Source organism: Grus americana, chromosome 14, assembly GCF_028858705.1.
Source record: "Grus americana isolate bGruAme1 chromosome 14, bGruAme1.mat, whole genome shotgun sequence".
In the NCBI taxonomy this organism is placed as follows: domain Eukaryota; kingdom Metazoa; phylum Chordata; class Aves; order Gruiformes; family Gruidae; genus Grus; species Grus americana.
In genome coordinates, this window is record NC_072865.1 from 13,591,635 (window position 1) to 13,613,305 (window position 21,671).

The 21,671-nt window shown below is 37.8% G+C and overlaps 1 protein-coding gene across 5 annotated transcripts in view; it reads right to left on the reverse strand.

Moving 5' to 3' along the window:
- The window catches only part of GABRB2 (gamma-aminobutyric acid type A receptor subunit beta2), a 175,883-nt gene that overhangs the window by 54,587 nt on the left and 99,625 nt on the right, over nt 1-21,671 (reverse strand). The gene's annotated exons all lie outside the window — the stretch shown is intronic.

The following is a 21,671-nucleotide window of genomic DNA, read 5'->3' on the forward strand; positions in this document are numbered from 1 at the left end:
TTTTCTTCAAAAATCTTAGGTTAAGAAAGATGACTGCCAGATTTGAAACAGTGGATAATGAGAAACCACAAGGCATGAAGGATCCAAACTAGAATTTTGTTTCATTCCAACACGTTCATCTGAAAAATTCTGGAAACACTTGCTGCAGTATGGCATCTTTAAATAATACAGCATGACAGTCCCCTCCCCTGTTTTGTAAAGAGAAGTGGAACCACATCATCACCATTTCTTCTTCATGCTGGTCTCCTTTAGGATATTAGGACCAGCTATAACTAATACCTGATTCCCAAAAGAATGATGCCTATTAAGCAGTAATACCAGAAGAAACTAAAAGAACACAAAACGAAAAACACTAATTTCCAGAGCAAAACATTGGAAGCAAAACAGGATTAACAGAAATATATTCGTTCTTAAACAGCAACCCAGAATGTTGCCAGCTTCATGAACTCCCAAAAGCCAGGAATACCGACAAACTGACGTTGCTCCAAACTCAGCAATGCCAATGTCAGTTCCAGAGGACATTACACAACAGCCTTCCAACAAGTCCACATTTCCTGGATTATAACATCACAGGTTTTTATGGGCTTTTTCTTTCATGTCATAAGCAACACAAACAATGAATAAGACACAGTACTGAAGCCAGATCGTGTCTGCAGGTAGTAATTTCTCCCTCAGAAAAAAACCCCACAAAACCACTAGCATCCATTCTCTTTTAAGCTATTTTCATAGCGTAGAAATTACACACACAATGTAATTGAGACATGATACCTACTTCCCAGAGCTATTCTAGAGGAAGACCCAACACAAATGCACAAAGTCAGAGCTTGTAAAGCTCAACGTGTTGTGCAGCTGCAAATACTGAAAGATGTCCTCTTTACGCATACTTAAATACTATCACAACAATATACTTATTATTTATGGATTCTCCATCTCCAGAGGAAGTGTACACTATTACATGCAGAAACTGTAGACTATTTTCTTCTAGAAAATAAATCAAAATGACCTTTACTCTCTTGAGATCGGAGAGGAGGGCAATGCTACAGGTTACGTTCAGATACTTGTTCTAGCTCTGCTTCAGACCAGTAGAAGGGACACAGAAATATAGTCAAGTAAGACATGTCAACTTCTTGAACTGTTTGTCAAGCCTTACTTTTGGTTTTTAAACAACTGTTTATGCAATGGTAATTTCATTTTGGTGTATCCATCTGTCATTCATGCAAAAAGTATCTGCAAGGTTAGGGGCAACTATCTCCACAATTCCTGTCAAACAGGGTTTTTTTTACTTGCCTTGAAAGCCCTCCTGTGGGTGGGCTACCGTGGGTTAAAGACAGCCTGTCCCTGCATCTCACTACAGTTATCATTATACTTTCCCATCCCCGGCATCTTCACTTTGAACTTTCCCTGCTGCAATTTAATCTCATTATTTCTTGTACTAGCCACCACCGTAGAGAACAGATTAGCATCTTCCTCTTTGAAGTATATTTTGTATATTTGAAGACTCATCCCATCTCTTCCTTAGATTCCTCTTCTACCAGAGAAATCTCAATCTACCTCTTGTCGATCTTTCTTCTAAATCACGTTTTCCAAGTCTTGGATTAACTTCATGGCTATCCCCTAGATATTCCCTACTTGACACAAATTTTTCTTGAGGTGTAGCTCTTAGAAGTACATAACCTGACCACTGAGTACTTGCCACTAAGGAACAGAGCAGAAAGATTAGTTATTTTACAAATAGCAGTCTCATTTATAGCCCCTGATGTCAGCTTTACCATGGTCACAACACACTGAAAAGGAATCAGTGTCACATTGCAATCCATGATATGGTTTTTGATATTATTTTGTTTTGATTCTCACACCCCTACCCTGGACCACCATCTACTTAGTTATTTTCCCCTTCTGAGGTGCCATTGTTTGGTGTAAAATTTGGAATTTCTTTTTTTTCAGACCACCTCTCCAACTAGGTGAGATTATTTAAAACCTAATTCTACCCTTTAGAGCTACTCAAATGTTTAGACAAGTTTCATAATTTTCAGATCATTAAATGAAAACACTGAAGATGGACTTGATTCAAATTCATTTCCTTCCAGAAAACTCTATAATCATGGTCTTCATGTTATTTTCCAAATGTGGTTTTCTCTAATCTGTTTCCCCACCTTCTTTATAAGAATGTCCTTTGAAACAACGTCAGAAACCTTACTGATGTCAAAATATAGGACATCAACTGCCTCCAGCAAACTAGTCTGCTGTTCAGAAATGGTCCAGGCACCACCACATGGGATCCACTCATGAAAAGGAGTGTAAGGTTCAAAATCAAAAGACAGATACATGAATAGGAAATATTTGCACTGGCGGTAGGTGGTGGGGTGGTGATGGGGGGATACAGCTGATCAGCTTTATAGACTAGAGTTTTAAAATTAATAATTGGACAAATAATTCTGTTGCTCATTTAAAAATCGTTAACATTTCCAACTCTTACTGTGACTGCCTAGAGGTGATTTTTCTCCGGAGACTGTGGCTCTAATGGTACCACTGTGCTGGCAGCAGCCTCGAGGGCTCCTCAGTTGGCAGCAGAGGGTGCAAGGTCTCACAGTGCTGCCAGCTTTGCAAATACTCTGGTGCATATTTTATTAAAGAAGGTTTGGAATACGGAAAGCAATCCATTGTTGACGATTCTAACACAGGAACTTGGAAAACAAATAATTATAGGTTCAGCATGAAACTGTCAGTGGTGAGACAGATTACACTCCCCATAACATGGCAGGGTAGACACACAGACTGCATTTGTGCCAGTGCCACTGAGCAGGACATACCCTAAAAAGCAGTGAGGAAAAACCCAGAAACACCTTTTCTGAGCAGGGCATGTGTTACCGATTCACTTAACAGATGCACAGAGAAAACCACATGTATGCATTTACTCCTGCAAAGGAAAATGGTGAACAGAAAACAAGGTAGAAAAAGACAAGGGCAATCAAAAATCCAAATAGCCTAGAATTGCTTTTATGACAAAAAATGTAACTTGCCAATTTTCTATAGGCAGACATCCTTTTAGGAAAATGCCCAAGAAAAAGTTTCAGGTTTGGTCAAACGTATGGACATACTTCACAGGACATTAAACATGTCTGGAGTTATGACACAGATCACAAGGAATTCAAATAATCAGCATGTCTAGAAATAATATGGGAACGCGTGAGCAGTCAGCTTAGTTTACAATAGGTGGATAACCACTGCTAAGTTGGTGCTAGGCTACCATCCTGACAGTGTGGGCTTTACTACCAAATTGTTAGGCTGTGAGCCCACAAGAATGTGCACTTTGTGGAGCTTTGAAAAAATCCAGATGCTTTAAGAATGAGTGGAATTTTACAGATACGTGCAAGGCTTTTTTCATTGCTCAAGAGGCCTGTGATAACCCCAGCCTTCTCTTACATAAGAAAAAAAACAGTGATTGAATCAGCTGTTCCCTCTCATTTGTAGACTGAAGATTAATAAGCAAGAATGAATATTCTCAGAAAATCTGAGGTTCTAAGGAAATACATTGGAAATACTTTAACAGAAGAAATGACCATGTAAAAAGAATGAGAATGAAAACTGAATTTAAAAAGTAAACTTTTTTCCAGGGGAAAAAAACCCAACAGCTACAGTGGAGGGGAAACTCATGCAGACCACTGAAGCACGGAAACTCCATAATCTGCAGTAAGATCTTAAAAGGCATCTTCTGCGTGTAAAGAGTACAGCAATGAAGCATTAAGTATATGACAAAATCCCAAATGGGATGGAGTGAAGTTCCTCCCTGTTACAAATTATGACAGAGTGCTGCTCACACAGAGCGCTCTTCTTGTTCCCACAACCTGCCTCATGACACTTTTCCCCCAAATATCCCAAAGAGGAAATAGAAAACTTGGTTTTTTTAATTCAGGTTGAAAAAACCCACCATTTTAAAGTATTTTATATATAAATTACCTTCTTATATTTGATTCTAACAAGCTGAAAATTCAAATCTTCAACATCAATCATACATAACATTCGAACTAGCTGGCCTAGTCTTCAGGAAGTTGCTAGCTTTTCTTCCTGTTCAGAAGAGGGAATACTGTGTAAGGCATCAGCTCCAATAGTCCACCTTTTCTTCCTTAAAATACCCTCACAATGACAGTACTCTTTTTTTTTTCCCCCCATTCTTAACTATCATCAATTTTCAGAGAAGTCATAAAGAACATATAGATAGGTAAAAAACGGACGAGGAATGAACAATAACCCTGTCCTATAGATGAAATATTCAACCATTAACAAGATTTATGGAAGTACAATCATGCTTTCATAAGCCAGCATATCTATCCTTGCAAAACAGAAAATTCTGAGATATCTGTCTGATCATACACATCCCAAGGTCTTTTTGCATTAGCTTGAACAACTCGGAATGCAACAACATGTAACTGAGCTGCAGACACCTAGTAAATAACACCCAATAATTTCCTCATCAGAAACAAAGTTACAAATAAAGAGAAATTATATTTACACACCTTTAACGAAATTGTTACATTTATTTTGAAACACAGACAAAACAGTTTTGCAAATTAGTATTTATTTTTGCATTTCTTCCCATAAGTGCAATGCTGTATTGTCAAACGCGGCTATGTTGATCAATTTAGAAACGTCAGTCAAGAAGGATTTTACGCTGTGTACAGCGAGGCACTGACTCGATAGTCACAGGAGACAGGTCGCCCTTGAAGACAACACAAAGCACCAAAATCTGCCTCGTCCAGATGGCAGTTCAGAGCAGACTAACCTCACAACTTTGACATCTCACATTAGCCATCAAGAAGAGACTGCACAAGTTCCTCTCTGAACAGGAAAAAATCTCTTTTAGCCACTGTATCATACCAATGACAGCAGAATGCTTCCGCAGATAAAACTCAGTACGCTGATGACATTGTCGCATTCTCACAGAGTAATTTGAAATACAAATGCATTTATTAAAGGCTCTAGGTATCCCCACACATCAAGGATAACAGGTGCTATGAGAGACCAGCAACATTTGGCTCAAAAGAGGTACGCACGCTTTCAGACCATGTGTTCCACTTGCAACAATGGTATCTTTAGATGAGAATGTCTCTTCTTATGCAAATGCCTTTAAATGGTGAGAGTTTTTAGTCAACATTTATTTGGTGAGGTTTAATGAGATATGGACTCTGCATTTGTTTTTACCATGAACTCCTCTGTCCATACTGACCAGGAAACTACACTGGCATCAGCCATTCCCATCACCAGCAAAATCAGAACTTCAAAGTTCCACAGACACTATAGGATGCACTGCAGAAAATAACACCTACTTACTGTCAGATACTTCTTTTTGCAGAGAGCTGCAATGCAGTGGACAGATACTAAGATAACCAATAGGCTGAAAATAGTCCAGGTTAAAGTACACAGAGCTCCACATCGGCTCATCTGCCCTTCTTTGAGTCTGTAAAACAGATGCACACTATCTGCTAATTATCTTCCTCTGTGCAACTGATTCTGATATTTTACTCAGATATTTTTACCGCATACTTTGATATTTTTATCATGATTGGAAAAACAATTTAGATAAGGAAAGATCTAACTAAAAGGCTTGCCTACTCATCATCCTCATAATTATTTAAAGCTTACATTTGGAAGCAGTTTGTAATCTATTCTGAAGAACTCACCAGGGATGACAGCACTCAAGCTGATAGCCGAGCTTACTTCTTCGAAGGTCAGACACTCATGGAATAGCCAATGACAGACTGAGTTAATTTTTGGCTGGTCAAGTGGCCTCATGTGTTAACTCATGAACATGTGGAACCAACAATGCTGTATTTTCAGTCCCAGCTGGAGTCTCCCTAGTGAACTTTGTTCTACCTTCTGGCTAAAATACTTTCCATAATCATCCAAATCCCTGAAGGGAAAAAGGATTAAGAAATAAAAAACACACAACAAACTCAAAACACACAAAACAAGCAGCTGCTCTAGGTTGCCTAAATCACTGTATTTAAGGAAAACATGCTGCATTCAAACCCACAGTATTTTCCCAGTAAGAGCAAGTGATATCACAAAATTACATTGTTTCTATATAACCTGAGATCCTTCTCATCTCCAGAGCAGCCATGTTAATATCACGGTATTAATTCAAGACGATGCTTTTCTATTCCAAGAAGAAATAAACTTACAGTAGTGGCCACAGGAGCCTGACTCAGTGGGAGGTGCTGGCTCATACTCAAGCAGCAAAGACAAGTGCACCAGCCCTTTCAAGAAAGTTCTTCTTCCGTACTCAGAAAAAAGTGCAGTGCTCTTTGTAAAAAGAGAGACAGAAAAGCTGCGTAGAACATAGCATTGTTTTATTGGATAGTATCTCACAGGTACAGCAATACAAGAGAGCACTTCTTTTTATTAGCTAAGTAAGCTTTTACTGTATCTAACCGCCTACTTTTCAGCATAATCTTCATACTCATTCTATCTGCAAACCAGCGAGTTTATGCACTGAAGAGTGAGCAAAAGTAAGACTATGGTTGATTCTATCTCTCCACTAACAGCACAAAAAGCTAGACAGCAGGCATTTTCCCTTAACGAAGTCAGAAGGCCACATGTAGGCTACTGAAACTAGTACTATGTCTCAAAAAGAAGAAACAAATTCCAGCACATCTGTCCATGTCAAGAGCAACATTTACTACTATAGTCATCAAATCTTACCTGTATACAAGACTAAAATCATTTCATGCCAAAGGTAGTAAACCAGATACTAACACAGAGAAACTCTGAACTATGTTTGCAACCAGATTGGAGAAAAGGATGACACTGGAGTTACTCAGGGGAATACAGCTGTCTAACCCCTGATGAGATCCTTGAGTACTGCGGCACAGTGAGAGTAGCTATATTTTCCTAATCTCATAAGCATACTCTCAAATCAACTGAGAGCGTTCAGATTAAATTACTGTTTTTACCATGCTGGAGTTCATGAAAAAAACCCATACCCACGTCATGTGCCCAGCTCTTCTCTGGTTTGTCTCAAGAGAGACTATCTCTCTAGACGCTTAATACTGGGCTGACTTCGTTTTCGTTAAGCATACTGACCGAGAGAGAGATTACAGTGATTTCCTTTGCTTCCAAGACAAAATGCTAAAGGAGTTTTATGTTTCAAAATCTGTGTCTGATACCTCCTCCCCTGTCTCGGTACTCCAGATTGGAAACCAGTAATTCTCAGAATCACGCATGCCCCTCACCCCCAAGAGTATTTCACTTTCAGAACTAGTTTGTGACTCAAACTTGGTTTTCCTGAGTGGCAGCTGAAGAAAAGAAAAAAAAGAAAAGATAAAAATGCTGCTGTTCCCATACGTGCTTCTGTAGGGAATGGTGCAAGTTAATAACTATTCCTATTCATCTGTGCTGATAAAACCACAACACATTTCAGGACTCTACATAGTTATTTTTTCCCTTAAAGGACAGCGTTATGACAATGATTCAAGAGATTACTTAGAGAGCATCTACAGTTTTTTTCCTACAATAGCACAGGTAAAGTCACTAATCTTTTTTATTAAGTTGCTAAAACATTATTTAGATGAAGTTAAACCCCTTTGATTTCATTCTTATTCATAGACTCAATTTAGAAAGATCTCTCTCTGTATCACAGAACAGAGTTTAAAACAGAACCAGTATTGGCGTATTTTTAAGAAAAATGCTTCAGGGAATACTTTTTATGCATTGATTGGACCTTTCAGAGAATTCGAGTAGCTCTCTAATCTTGCTTTCACTGAAATTAATTGGTGATGTATCATTTATTTGTTTATCATGTCAGGATATCCCAAAGTACTTTTGAACATTGCATCTGTAAAAGTCTCTTTCTGTCCTCTTTTGTTGGAAGAATTTTTTTCTTTGCCTTACTGTTGAACGCCATAGACATCAAGTTTTCCATGTACTTCTCTGATGTCTCCTAAAAAGCCAGAATCCTAAATGAAATGGTTTGTTTTTAAAACTTTGAACTCGTCTGTTAAAATTATTTTCCTCTCCCTGCAAAAGCTCAGCTGACCAACCTTGCCCACATTCTTGGACTACAGGTACACCGACCTAGAGTGAATATGTTCTGAATAGTCTAAATAAAATTGGGTGCTCTAGTATTTGTAAGCATTGTCTATGTCTACACAGAGAACATTTTTCAAAGGCTGAACCGGGGCTTTGTCTCAGCAAGGAATCAAGTGTCATAAAATCTGTTTGACCAATATGGCATATAGAAACAATTCAAACAATCCTCAAGTGTTAAGAGTCAAAATCTTTTGTTGCCTTCTATCTCCACGGTAAATTGCTGACAAGCCTTAATGGTCTTTTGAAAGTAGAAAAGATCACATGGAAAATATTTTAAAATAACAAGCCCTTAATTTGAGTTTGCAACACTACTGTGAGAGATTGTTGTACAGGAGCCGCGTGAAACTGCTATTTGAATATGTAATACTCTACCTCGAGGCTACATGATATCAGAACAACGAAGGAAAATGTGATTAAAAACATGAAAGATTGTTTATGGACACTTTAAAACGAGAACAAGTGAAAAATGGAATGGCAGCAGAGATCACCTGACTTTCACTGGTCATAACACAGTCAGAAGATACCCTTGCTCAGAAACGGCTGAGACAGAGGTGTAGATGAAGCACCCTGCCTCCAGTTTTGAACTCTGATTTAGTATTCCCAGAAGGCCAAAGCTCAAGTTTTAGTAAGGCTAGAGAGCTCCCTGTAAAAGCAAGCCATTTTAAGATATGCTTTAAAGTATGAGAACATGTTAAGATGCCTGCTCATATATCGCCATTAAAACTATGAAAATCATCCTTAAATGATAATGACATCAATGTATTTACAATTTTATGTTTGGTAAAATTACGGCCATACCATTTGTCACAGGCATAATGACCTAATTTATCAAATATTTTTTTAATTCCTTAAAAATCAAAAGCAAGTTGGCATCCAGTCACAGAACAAAGTGTCCCTGAGTACAGTTTCAATGCCAAATAAGAGCTAGTACATATGTAAAAATCTGCAAATAGAAGCTCACTGTTCAGTTGCAAAAAGATGTATCTTCAAAAAAAGGTGACTAGAAGTCTGTACATACATCAGTCAGTAGCACAAATCGAAAGGAATTTGCACGGTACAAATGCTACTTATACTTGCATCATTTTCAAGATCTCCCATCCAAAATAAATATTTCTAGAAATAGATTATTTTTATATATATAATGATTTTTAATTTTTTTTTAATATATACGTATATAAAAATAGAAGAATCAGCTGCCAGGGATTCCAATCTGGCAGTCATCTTCTCTTAGACTTTAAAATTTATTCTGCCATGTTCTACTGTGTTCAGAATTCCTTTATACTCGTAATGAAACACATGGATACAACAGTTAAAACTAGTTTTATTTCTTTAAGAAAGCTAACATATTTAGCTAAGATCTTGTAATTTTATAATGAAAGTCAATTTCACACACTGATACAGTCAACTCCACAGTATTAGCAGCAGCACATGAAGACTCGCTTTAAAGAAAAAGAGAAGGCTATGCTGTACATAGCACATTATAGGGTAAAATGCAAATTTCAGACACAGTGAGGTACAGGTTTTTCTGCCCTCATAGCAAAATGTAAAATCCACTTCTTTAATCCCATCTTCCCATAAATGAATAAAAATAGAAATAAACAAAAGCTAGTTCTTCTTGGTCAGCAAGAGAACAATCTTTGATAGGAACTTAGGTAGGTTTTGCAGGAGAAAAATATCATGTATTTACCTAATAAGACTGTGGATGTTTCTGGAGTTGCAGAAATTTGTTCTTGAAAACTGAAAGGAAAATAACACTCCAGTTAGTGCACACAACGCCACCAACACAGAGTATGCTACAGCAACACGGGCAACTTACAGTATACACACATTGCACTTGCAGCACTTTGATGGTCATTTGCTCCCCTGCACATTCATGTTAGCTGTATGTGAAGAATGAGAAGTTCCTTGGCATGAACACCACGCCTAGGACAATAATTCTGACTGAATAGGAGTCACCAATGTTACTGTTTATATTACTCATTTTGGCTCTGCAAAGAAAAGAAGATAGAGAGGGACCATAAGCAAAAAGAAACAGAATCTACTGTTGCATTCTTTGCCCCCTCCCAGAATTTCCCCAAAATAGTGATAGAATGTATGTCAGGTAAGAGGTTACAAAGGTTCAGAAACAAAGAAAACCCAAAAGAATAAAAACAAAATTCACAAGCACAAACTTAACTTACCAGCATTACAGTATCACTCAGTTGTCTGTGCAACATTTTGGTACGTATCAGTCCTCCAGAAGTGAGTTGTTGAAGAGACTTGACTGTTCCAGGCTGTCGTCAGGAGACCGAAATTCCCGTTTTCTTGAAGAGCCCCTGATGCTCCCATACGAGCTCCCACACAGTAAGATGCAGGCGCCTGCTCTGCTTTTATGGAACTAGTTCTTGTAGCAGCCCAAAATTGGTCTTTGCCTTGAACAAAGTTGTGTCTGCTATTGAACACGTACTCACTTCTAATATATGTTGATTGTCAATTAACTGTTTCAGAAAACAGGATCAAAGCGGTGATTTTACCAGGGAATTTTTTGATGAGGTTATGCGAACACCATCAAATACTTGGATAATAATGTTTCACACATCAATAAAGTACCTGGATTTAGCTCAGTACTTGATTCCATTCATGATAATTGCAGACTACTACTGTTACAAGCTGTTACTTCCAATATTGCATAATCTTCTCTAGAGCATGGTATGTGTACACATAATATCAAAGTGGAAAGGTGTATTCTTTAGACATGGGTTTTTGGGGTTTTTTTCCTGTTATGTTACCCTGTTATTATGTAAGATAATTGCCGTGGCTGAGGTAACATCTCAAATTCTGGCTACAGTAACACATCAATCATAAAATGAGACAAGCTTGTATGGTAGCAAATGTAAGTAGTGGATCGTTCTGCAGCTGAAGAGTAGAAATACGACATACCACAAGTTCCAAAGCTGTAACCTAAACAAATGTACTCCCAAAATATTCCTGTAAAGCTGACTATTCATATCCGTGCTGCATATACAATCAAGACAACTTATACACTGTGCAGTTACAGAATACAAAGGATTGCCTTTTAGATATGTGTAACAAGAAACATGTTACTGAGCCAAACATCGTAATGAAAATTCTTAGATCATTATCCAGAGGAAAAGAATCCTTATTTTCAGAGTTTTTAAAGCTTAACAAGAGATTGAGAATGTCAAGGTGTACAGAGACACTTCAGTCTACATGGTGGGAATAGTACCTGTGCTACTGAATCAAGAGATATGGACCAGATTACACCACAGCAGAAGATCACAAAGGGAAAGAAAACTATACGGTTTAACTCATTAACTCAAAGATGCCTTTGTCAAATTACAAGGCTACTTGTACAATATATAAATTTATTCAGAGAGTTCTCATGATATTGTCATTCAGTTATATGACTTATAGCTTATTTATTTACAATACAGGTTGCACGGCACTTACATTCCATTTCAGAGTAATTACGATAAATACTTATTTCTGAGGCAGATCCAGCACGTCGGGACAGGATAAACCAGATACACAACGTGGCCCCTTTCCACAACTGCAGTGAAACTTCTTCACTATTAGGAAGGTCAGGCACTGGAACAGGTTGCCTAGAGAGGTTTTGCACTCTCCATCCTTGGAGGTATTCAAGACCAGACTGAACAAAGCCCTGAGCAACTTGGTCTGACCCCAGAGCTGACCATGTTTTGAGCAGGTTAGACTAGAGACCTCCTGAGGTCCCTTCCATCCTGAATTATTCTTGAAATATGCCTTGAAATATAAGCACATGTTAATAATCTACTTAGTGACTTCTCTTTCCCCACATAAAAAGCAACACTGAAAACAATACATCTAAATTATTATATAAGAAAAAAAGGAAAAATACCCAACCCTTTTATAAATACAACATAAATGATTGAGACTATGATCTTTATGACTTCTCTCAACTACCTAGATATCCTTTCCTTTATAAATGTTCTTTCACAAAATATATTTTTGAGGATACTTAAAAGTAATGACAGTATTATTTGCATTTAATTTTGACTCAGAACAAAGGCACGTTATGACAAAGTTTATTTAAGAGTTACAATTTTTCATACATAAAAGATACAACTCTTGTATTTCCACCCAAATTATTTTGGACAGCGTGTCAAATGCATATTGAATACCATGAGTGGCATATGTATCAGGAAAATTTCTAAAACTAGAATAATTTCCTTGTATAGTGTTCCTTTTATGACTTGCACACCAATGCAATGCCTTAGCAAATTTGCAACCATGTTTTCTCACATCAATTATAGTAGCATTAGACTGATAGAAGATGACAACTAATTCCCCTAGCATTGCCAAAAGTTGGATAATACTATGACTGAATTCTTTTTAAATGAAGTACTAGTATTGCAAGCAGTACTAACTCTGAAGTCAATATATAGTTTCAAGACATAGGAAAACAGGACTGCATCCAGTAACAGAAAGTAGCTTATATTTTCTAGGCACAGGTGGAATTTGAACGATCTGAACTACTAGTACCAAATAACATGAGCAACTGAACAAAATTAACTGTTTCACAAAGCTCTCATCATTAGAAAAGTGCAATATACTGATTAAAGGAATGAAAAACATTGTGATGTTTAATTTTGCCAATGCTTCTGCTAATTCAATTTCTTCTCTGTTATTCCACCACAGTAGAATAATGTTTCCCAGGCTTGTCTACTTGAAAAGTCAACCCTTCTTCCACCCAAACCCAATGTCATAATCAAAATACAAGATGATCTTATTAACTCCTCTGGCTTCTATTTGCTGAAACAAACCCAATGAAGTTGTTTTCCTGTTCACAGACCAAAAATGAAATATTTTGTATTTTAGCATCAGTAAGAAAAGTAAAGGAAATTCAGAATTTGGGGAAAACAAAAGCACCCAAACAAAAAACCCTCACCCTGCTGACAAAAAGAGATATTTCTTCTTAATAGAAGCCACTGAGGAGGGTTAAGCTCACATTTAAGTGATGAAGCTCCAATTCCCACTCTAGAAACATACCAAATGGAACAGCGTCAATGGAAAGTGACCCAATGCAGAGCACACTGCAAGTCTGGTCATTTGGCTTGTGCCTCAAGAAACAAATTCAGTTCTCGTCAGAGGAGGAACCTGAACGAGCATTACTTCATCTCACCCATGTCTGACTGCTGTAAGTGGGGAAAGAATGGACACTGTTCCCCAGTGCAGTTAGTGAGCCGATCCTGTTTCGGCTGTTGTTGCTTTGTAAACAGGCCCAAACTGCTTGTCAAACTTCATCCACAGTTTCATTATGGCACGTATGCATTTTCTAGTCCTTCCCCCACTTAAGTAATTCAGCGATAGCATAACTATTTAAACTGCTGTTATCAGCGGCCAAGTGCAAATACAGATCAGACTGATAAGATTCAAGCAATTGCCTTTCTGTTCCTAGATGTTTTGCACACTCATCTAAAAAAAAAAAAATCTTTCTTTAAATGTATGTAATCTAATTTGATGAAGGAAGGGTAAGTACAGTTGCCCAAGAAAATACTTGTCATGGCTGAAACATCCCGATGAGTAAAAGAAAATCTGAAGCCGCATATATTACTGTTTATTATTTAAATTCCAAAAGCTGAGGTATTCAGAAAGATGTCTGTCTCAGTCCTTAAAATTAGGGTTAAATAGTTAATAAACTATTTTTTTGAGATAAAAGGCTTAACATTTTGAAACTATTTACTTGGGGACAACCATCAGACAAAGGGGTTTTGGCCATTAGCTACATCTTCATAAGTTTCAACTGACTACTCTTTGCTGCTTTGTCTCCAAAAGACATCAAGAACTCAATGTAAATTGATCAATGGGTAAAAGGCAAATCAATAGAGTATATTTTTATTTCTCACAATGAAAATGAATTGATACTTATTTTCCCTAAAACAGTGACAGAGATGCTGGAAAAAAAACCCTATCTTAGGAAATAAAATGACTGTAGAAACATATTTCAATTCTTTTCAAAGGTATGTGACGACTGCAGGATAATCAGTCTCTGATGCCTTCTAAAGCATAAGACCTGAGGTCAACTGATTCCAGATTCTGATAAATATTACTATTTCATAAAAACTGTACCATGTTGAAGAAATTATTTCATTTTGAAAAAGAAAATTGACTAAAGTAAAATGATACTATGGAGGACAAACCATTATTAGCTTTCAGCACTACTTCCATCACTTACAACGAGGTAAAAAAAAATGTTTTTAAAAGAAGGACCTAGCCTTCAAAAGTTTTTTTGTTTTAAATCCCTCATCTCATTTTGACTTATCTTCAAAAGATAGCTTGAGACCTAACACATGAGCACAATAATTTCACTCAATTTTATTTTTCCTTGAGAGAAGAAAGGATGGTCTTCTCAAAGGAAAAACAATTTTAACTTTTTCTCCTCTGAAATGCAGAGTGTATAGGACATGCAAAGTGAAGGAATGTTCCTCTAAATCTGTGAATGAAGTAAAATGACAACTTGCATAGGAATGAGGAAAGAAACCATCAAGATTTTTTTTTTAATTTTTTTATAAAAAACTTTCCACATTCAAAGTCTTGTGGTATGAATAGGAAGTTAGATAAATAGTAGTAACTCTGAATTTGCCACAAAGTGTTTTAGTTTTCTAACGAAACATGGATTTAGTTGAATAAAACTCCTGTCAAAAAAATGGAGATTTTGTCTGGGTTTTTTTTTTTTTTTTTAAAAGTATAGAGTAAAATATATTTGAAGCTTGCTCTTTACAGAAAGTCTGATGGATATTCTCAGTTCATCATGAATTGGACACATCCAAAGAAAAAAAAAGATTGAAAACTGGAAGTGGATTTAGCACTACATATAAACACTGAAACATTTCACTCTTCCACAAAAAACCAGATGTAGTAATTATGCGTTACTATTTCTATCTGCAAGTAAGACACAACTTCCTCATACAAGTTTTTTTGACAGAGGTTGGAGTAAGTCCATTATTTACAAAAGCACTTTGTTACTTAGGTCATTTCACTAAGTCCCGAATAAACCTTTGTTTAGCACTAAACTTTGCAATCCAAGCAAGCCACGCATTACAGGGAAGCAAAACATTGTATGTCAATAATGGTTTTGTTGGTTAAAAAAGAGAAAGGGGAATGGCAAGGATTATTCTCACATCCCACCGCAAAGTCAGGTATGTTAGCTGTTATGAACCCAGTGCAAATAAATCTCACAGTAGTCCATAAAAGCTGTTATATAACCTACAGCTGTCACAATGATAGAAGAAAGTATGACAAATTAATGTGTCATTAGGCCAAACTCAAGAAGTACCACCACCTTAACTGAGCGATCAGACAATTGCTGGTATTGCCGCTCCAAAACCATGGCTACTTATTACCAGGAACAGCCGCCTCTGATCTAACACGACCCCTTGCCGGCAGGAAGACGATGCATGCCAGCACCGAGAATATTTTTTTCTGCCCCTTTGGAAGATCTGTGTAGTTTCAACTGGGATTCTACACTGAATAATGATCAGGTCCAACACTTTGAAGCACCAGGTAGCAAGAGAAGAAATCACAGGTGAGCAAGCTACTGCTCAACTAAAAGCAATTGCTTTTCTGCCTAAACCAAAATAGGAGAACTTGACAGAGCAATGAATATTACTGACAGGCAGAATCTTTGGTGTATTTTGAGTCTGTATTGACTGAATCAAGGCTTTAAATCATTTTAAGTACAGCAAACTTCTAATAAAAAAACATATATACACTCCAAGGAAAATAATAAAAATAAACTATAATTTCAGATCGCAGACTACATAGACCTAAGATATGTAACAGTACCACAGACATCCTTTCCAATAGCACTTATAAATACTTATTTTTCTTGAAGAAGTCACCAGTTACAAGGTGTTTGAAAAGAATACTAGACCTACAGAAAAACATCTGCCTGAAGTATGAGAAGTTATAACAGAGATCCTACTACTCAGTTTAGTTAAAAAAAAAGTTAATATTTACCTTGTCAAATTCATACCTTCTGGAAACAGGACTGCGAAGTGCCAACCCATCAGCTTTCCACACTTCCACATAATTTATTGTATATAAGATTATCAGAGTAATTGTTAGAAATATATTATTTTCTTTTGGAGGACATCTTTCTACAACATCAGAAGTGCCTTCATGGACATTTAGTTTTTCCCCAAGCCTTTAGCAAATGAATCTGGTGCTTTCTGAATACGGACTCTTTGAACTGGGGTCTTTTTGTTTCCAGTAATCCCTTGATAAAAGGCAGGGTTATATGCAGTAAGGACGAACGTACTCCAGCTCATACTGGATATAAAAGGCAAAATGCTTTAGAAGTTTTAAAACTGTTTGCATTTTGTCTCTGTATCTTTATGACTCTATATATTCTCCACATTCAACTGTAGAACGATTAAAAAAAAAAGCTTCAAGCTATGAATTTCTTGTGGAAATCTACATTGCCTATATTGTCCAGTGCTGATAAGCAGAGATTGGGTATTAGTATCTTGGAGTCCCTTTTTCCCTTTTAAATTTAACTCCAGGTTGCTTCAAAGAATTAAGAAGCTGTCACAGAGCTTCTGTATAATTCTTTGCTCATTTGCAAACAGTACATCATCTTTGTGTTATGAGAGCTTCCAAGATGTAGACTACTGCAAAGATGCACTGAGATATAAAGAAAATAAGAAATATACTTCCTTCTTGCCTACATGTAGGGTAATCTATCTTGGATGTTACTTGAGTTCCAGTCTGAAAGCCTGACTGAAGTTAGGGGCGTTATCAAAACCTTACAAACACTGGTTCCCTCGTACACAACCTGCCCCATTCATCTGCACTGGTGGTTAGTCCAAATTTCCCTCCCCTCGTCAGACGAGCCACAAGAATCATCTACTGTTGGGGGATTTTTTTTAGCTGTTACTGAATCATCTACACACCAAAGAGGAGTCAAGGATTTCCTGTTCATTGCCAGTGTGCATTATGCCACTGAAATTATACTTCTTCTCTTCGTGACATACATGAGAGAAAATTACTAAGGACAAATAAAGACTGAAGTACCTGTCCCGAGGAAGCCACACTAGGAGTTCATATTGCTGAAATGGACAGAATGTGCGTACAGAGGTGGAATTTATCACTGTTCGTTAATCTAGCTCTCTTCCCCCCACAAAGTGCTGTACAGGTTGAATTGTCATAGAATCCAAATTAAGACATTTGAACTTATAGATGATGAACAAGGAGGAAAAAGGGGCACTTTGATAAGGTCAACTTCTAGTGATAGAGGAATATTCTCCCTGTTCAAAGATCACTAGGCAAAACAGACTTAGCTGAAAGGACAAAGGGGACAGGACGCATGGTAAACTTGATAAATGGAAAGGAAAAAAAATATTAAGAAAATGAACCACTATTAAGATTCTAACCTTCAGTGGCCCAAAAGTCATGTATTTAGCTTTCCACTTACTGCTTAACTGTTGGAAGTGACACATTCCCATGGTATCCTCCTTTACAGAACATCCACCCTCCTGGGGATCAGCAGAGTCTCTTGCCTGGCATCAGGCACATTCTCCTCTAACCCAGAAAAGCCTTACCTGGTCGGCTCCTGGAGTTCTACCATTTGTCCCGTGTGACCTGATTATAGCTTTGATCTATGGCCAGAGCAGCCATCTGCAAAGTACTCAAGGCTTCAGCAAAAGGCATCTTTGATTTCTTTCAGCGCCTTAGATGTGCTTGTAAAGTCACCTTGAGCACAAAAAGATGACTTCTGTTTCTGTTGTTGATGAGCTTTCAGATGATCTGATTAGAAAGTGTTTGCTACTGGGCTGCACTGCCACTGGGAGGAATTATATTCTTTCGCCTCTGTTCTTTCTGGCTTTTTCCTACGTTCTGTTATTGAATGGAAGTTTTTAACTTATCTCAGTGTGCTTCTGTGGCCTTTTTGCCATGAAACAGAAAAAATGTAATGATTTCTGATCAAACCCCCCAGGCTGTTATATAAATGAAGTGTCCTGAAAACAATTATTTCTCATTCGTCAGCAAAGCAGTCCTTCCTCCCTGTCTGTGCGCGCTGTTCTTACTCTGCCCTTTTTCCCTGGTCAATATGTCTGAGAGGCAAGCTCCCTGTTTGCTAAGGCTTCAGACAGAAGGGCTTTAATGAACTTTTTTTAATGCCACATCTTTAATACACTATGGAAAATGTTTCTGAGAATATGCTTCTAAGGAGAAACTCAGTGTGTTTTTCTTTGTTCCACAGCAACAAAGAAATGGAAAAAAAAAATCACTGTCAAGGCAGGCAGTTTCTGAATTATACCTCAGCATAAAATAAATAGAGCTATGGCAAACACATCATGAAATGAGACAAGGAGGAATTTAAGTGAATTTTTGCCTTTATGCAGCACCGCGTAATTGAAACGGACAAAGTCCAAATGTACCAGATGAATCTTGAATGATTACATTTAAAAAATATTCAAAATTACTGCAATAGTTTCTCTCTGCTATGCTAGAGGATGTGCAATATGATATTGTATTTATTTACAGGAATACAAAGTATTCTTCAAACTCCCTTGTACTTCTTTTTGCCTTTGAGCTCCCACTAGTCTTATGGTTGATTAGCTAAGAGATTCCTTTCAACAGTTACAACTCCAGAGAGGCAGGAAACAGCAGAGAAACAAAATTATTCTAGAACACTGTCAGAAACTCAGCAATTCATACTGCAGTGGCAGAGGTAGGGAGCAGAAAGGAGAGGTGTTTTACTGAGTCAAATCAATATGCAACTAAAACGGAAAAAGCTCTCAGTTTCCCAACTTGCAGGCAACAGAGAGATGAATACACAGGAAAATTGATTTCCCTCTGGTATTATAACCCTGCTATTCAGTGTGTTGGGAAATAACAAAAGAAAGGGAGAAGTAGAATAGCTCAGATTAGACCCCATTGGAAAATATGGCCTACAGGTTTAGAAGCATCATAGCAAAACCAAACATTCAACATGTTTCTGCCCTTTAAGGATGAGCAAAACAATAAGTGATCACAGAGATGTAACTAGCTATACATGAAAAAAATAGGATCTTAATTCTCAAATCCTCAAAACTAATACTCTTTGAACTAATGGGGAATAGTCGTCTTTTACACTTTCAGCATCTAATCTCACTAATATTACCTTAAACAGACATAGGAAAAATGCTGCCTCTTGTATCTTAACAGATGATACCACCTCCTCCATTTTGTTTTTATAGTGTGTATACAACCCTTTTCCACCATAATTTCTAATTTGGGAGCAGTGGTAAGGACTCTGCAATGCAGGTAGTGTTTTCATCAATCCTCCCGGTCAAAGGGGTTTGAAAGAGCCAGTCGAATCTGGGGAATCAACAAATGGTTACAGGACTGGTGCCACAGCCAGGGGTTCAGCTACTTAGACCACGGGACTCGCTTTGAGAAACCTGGTCTACTGGGAGCTGATGGGGTCCATTTGTCAGAGAAGGGGAAAGCATCTTTGGTCACAGGCTTGCCAAGCTAGTGAAGAGGGCTTTAGACTAAAGTTGGCTGGATGGTTGCACTTAAAGCTGTTGTGGTCAACAGCTCAATGTCCAAGTGAAGATCAGTGATGAGTGGCGCTGTTCCTCAGGGGTCAGTATTGGGACCAGTGCTGTTTAACGTCTTTGTTGGAGACGTGGACAGTGGAATCGAGTGCACTCTCAGTAAGTTTGCTGATGACACTGAGCTGTGTGGCCTGGTCGACACGCTGGAGGGAAGTGAAGCCATCCAGAGGAACCTTGACAAGCTTGAGAGGTGGGTTCATATGAACCTTATGAAGTTCAACAAAGCCAAGGGCAAGGTCCTGCATATGGGTCGGGGCAATCCCAAGCACAACTATGGGCTGAGTGGAGAATGGATTGAGCAGCCCTGAGGAGAGCTTAGGGGACTTTTTAAAAGGGCATGTAGCGATAGGATGAAGGGTAATGGCTTTAAGCTGGAGGAGGGGAGATTTATATGAGATATTAGGAAGAAATTCTTCACTATGAGGGTGGCGAGGCACTGAAACAGGTTTTGCAAGGAAGTTATGGATGCCCCATCCCTGGCAGTGTTCAAGACCAGGTTGGATGGGGCTTTGGGCAACCTGATCTAGTGGAGGGTGTCTCTGCCCACAGCAGGGGTGTGGAACTAGATAATCTTTAAGGTCCCTTCCAACCCAAACCATTCTATGATTCTATGATACCTGCATTGAAAGACTCAGAAAGTTACTTTCAATCTTATTCACTCCACCTATCTACCTGCCAGCACTTTTGTCTGAAGTGATTCATAAATATTAGACAGACTCAGGTTTTTACCTGAACAGAATGACATCTATAAAGAGCAATCATTTTCTAAAGCCGCATGAAGTGTTTCAAAACATAGTTCAAGTATTACTTCTACCCATATTCTTTAATGGCCTTTGTTACTGCAATGAAAGACAGGCTAGCTAAATACAGTATCCTGATTTAAATCCATTTTACTTTTGTGATGCTGCAACAGAGCTAACAGATCCACAAAGGAGCTCTCCTACAAGCATCCTAACCACTACGGTAAATTAAACTCCTACCCTTTGTATGATACAATGAGCACTGTGTTCTTCATACCAAGCGGAACAACAATTTTTGAGAGCTCAATGCCCTGTTTTCCAGGGTTGTTTCTTGAAAGATAACTGATCCAGCTTCAAACTTCTACTCCAAAAGAGATGAAAGGGAAATTTCAACCCAGAAGTCCCACATTCTAAGCCTGAATGAGAACAAGTGTTCTCCTCGAAAAGCAGGGACATAATTTATTTTTCAGTTTTGCATAAGGACTGACCTGGGACATATTTCCTGGGAATATTTCTCAGAGTCGGTCCTGCAAGCATGACAGGCAGGGGATATGTAGTTTGTGAATTCCAAGAAGATTCAGGCATCTCAGCAATTCAGAGATGGCAAGATTTTGTTGACTGTTTAAACAATACTGTAAATAGAGAGAAAGGATGTCCTCTGACTCTCCAGCTTCCCACCTCACACACACAATTGGGAAAAAGAAAAATTCCAGGTCCTTGCTACAAAAACAATTAAAAGCCACCACGTATAGCAACTCACATTCTCAGTAAAAATCTCTGTAAACCTGAACAGTTATGCCAGTAGTTTTCTCGCTCATTAAAATCAGCCTACTATACTGGTTAAAGGATGCAGATAGGAAACTTTTAATCAAATGCTATCAATAGAAATTCTATAATGAACTGCAAAAAAGACCCAACAAGATTTTATGCATTCTCAAAAGAGCAAAGCCTATCATCACCTTTCCTGCTTGTGTATTTCAGCATAGAGATGGGGTGAACTTTAATGATAAAGACTGATTTTGCTTATTTTATGCATGTAAATTATTTCAGACAGCAACATCACAAGTTTAATTCAGGAAAGGATTTTGGCATACCTTTAAATTAGACTAAAATGAAAGAAACCTGGACATAAATTTAAAGCATATTCTTAAATGCTTTCTAGAATAGAAGAACAAAGCAGCTCAGTTCCACCAAGTTCTTACCAGACTGTAGCACAAGCTACTATCACTTTGTACTTCAATGCACACAGAAATCCCACATA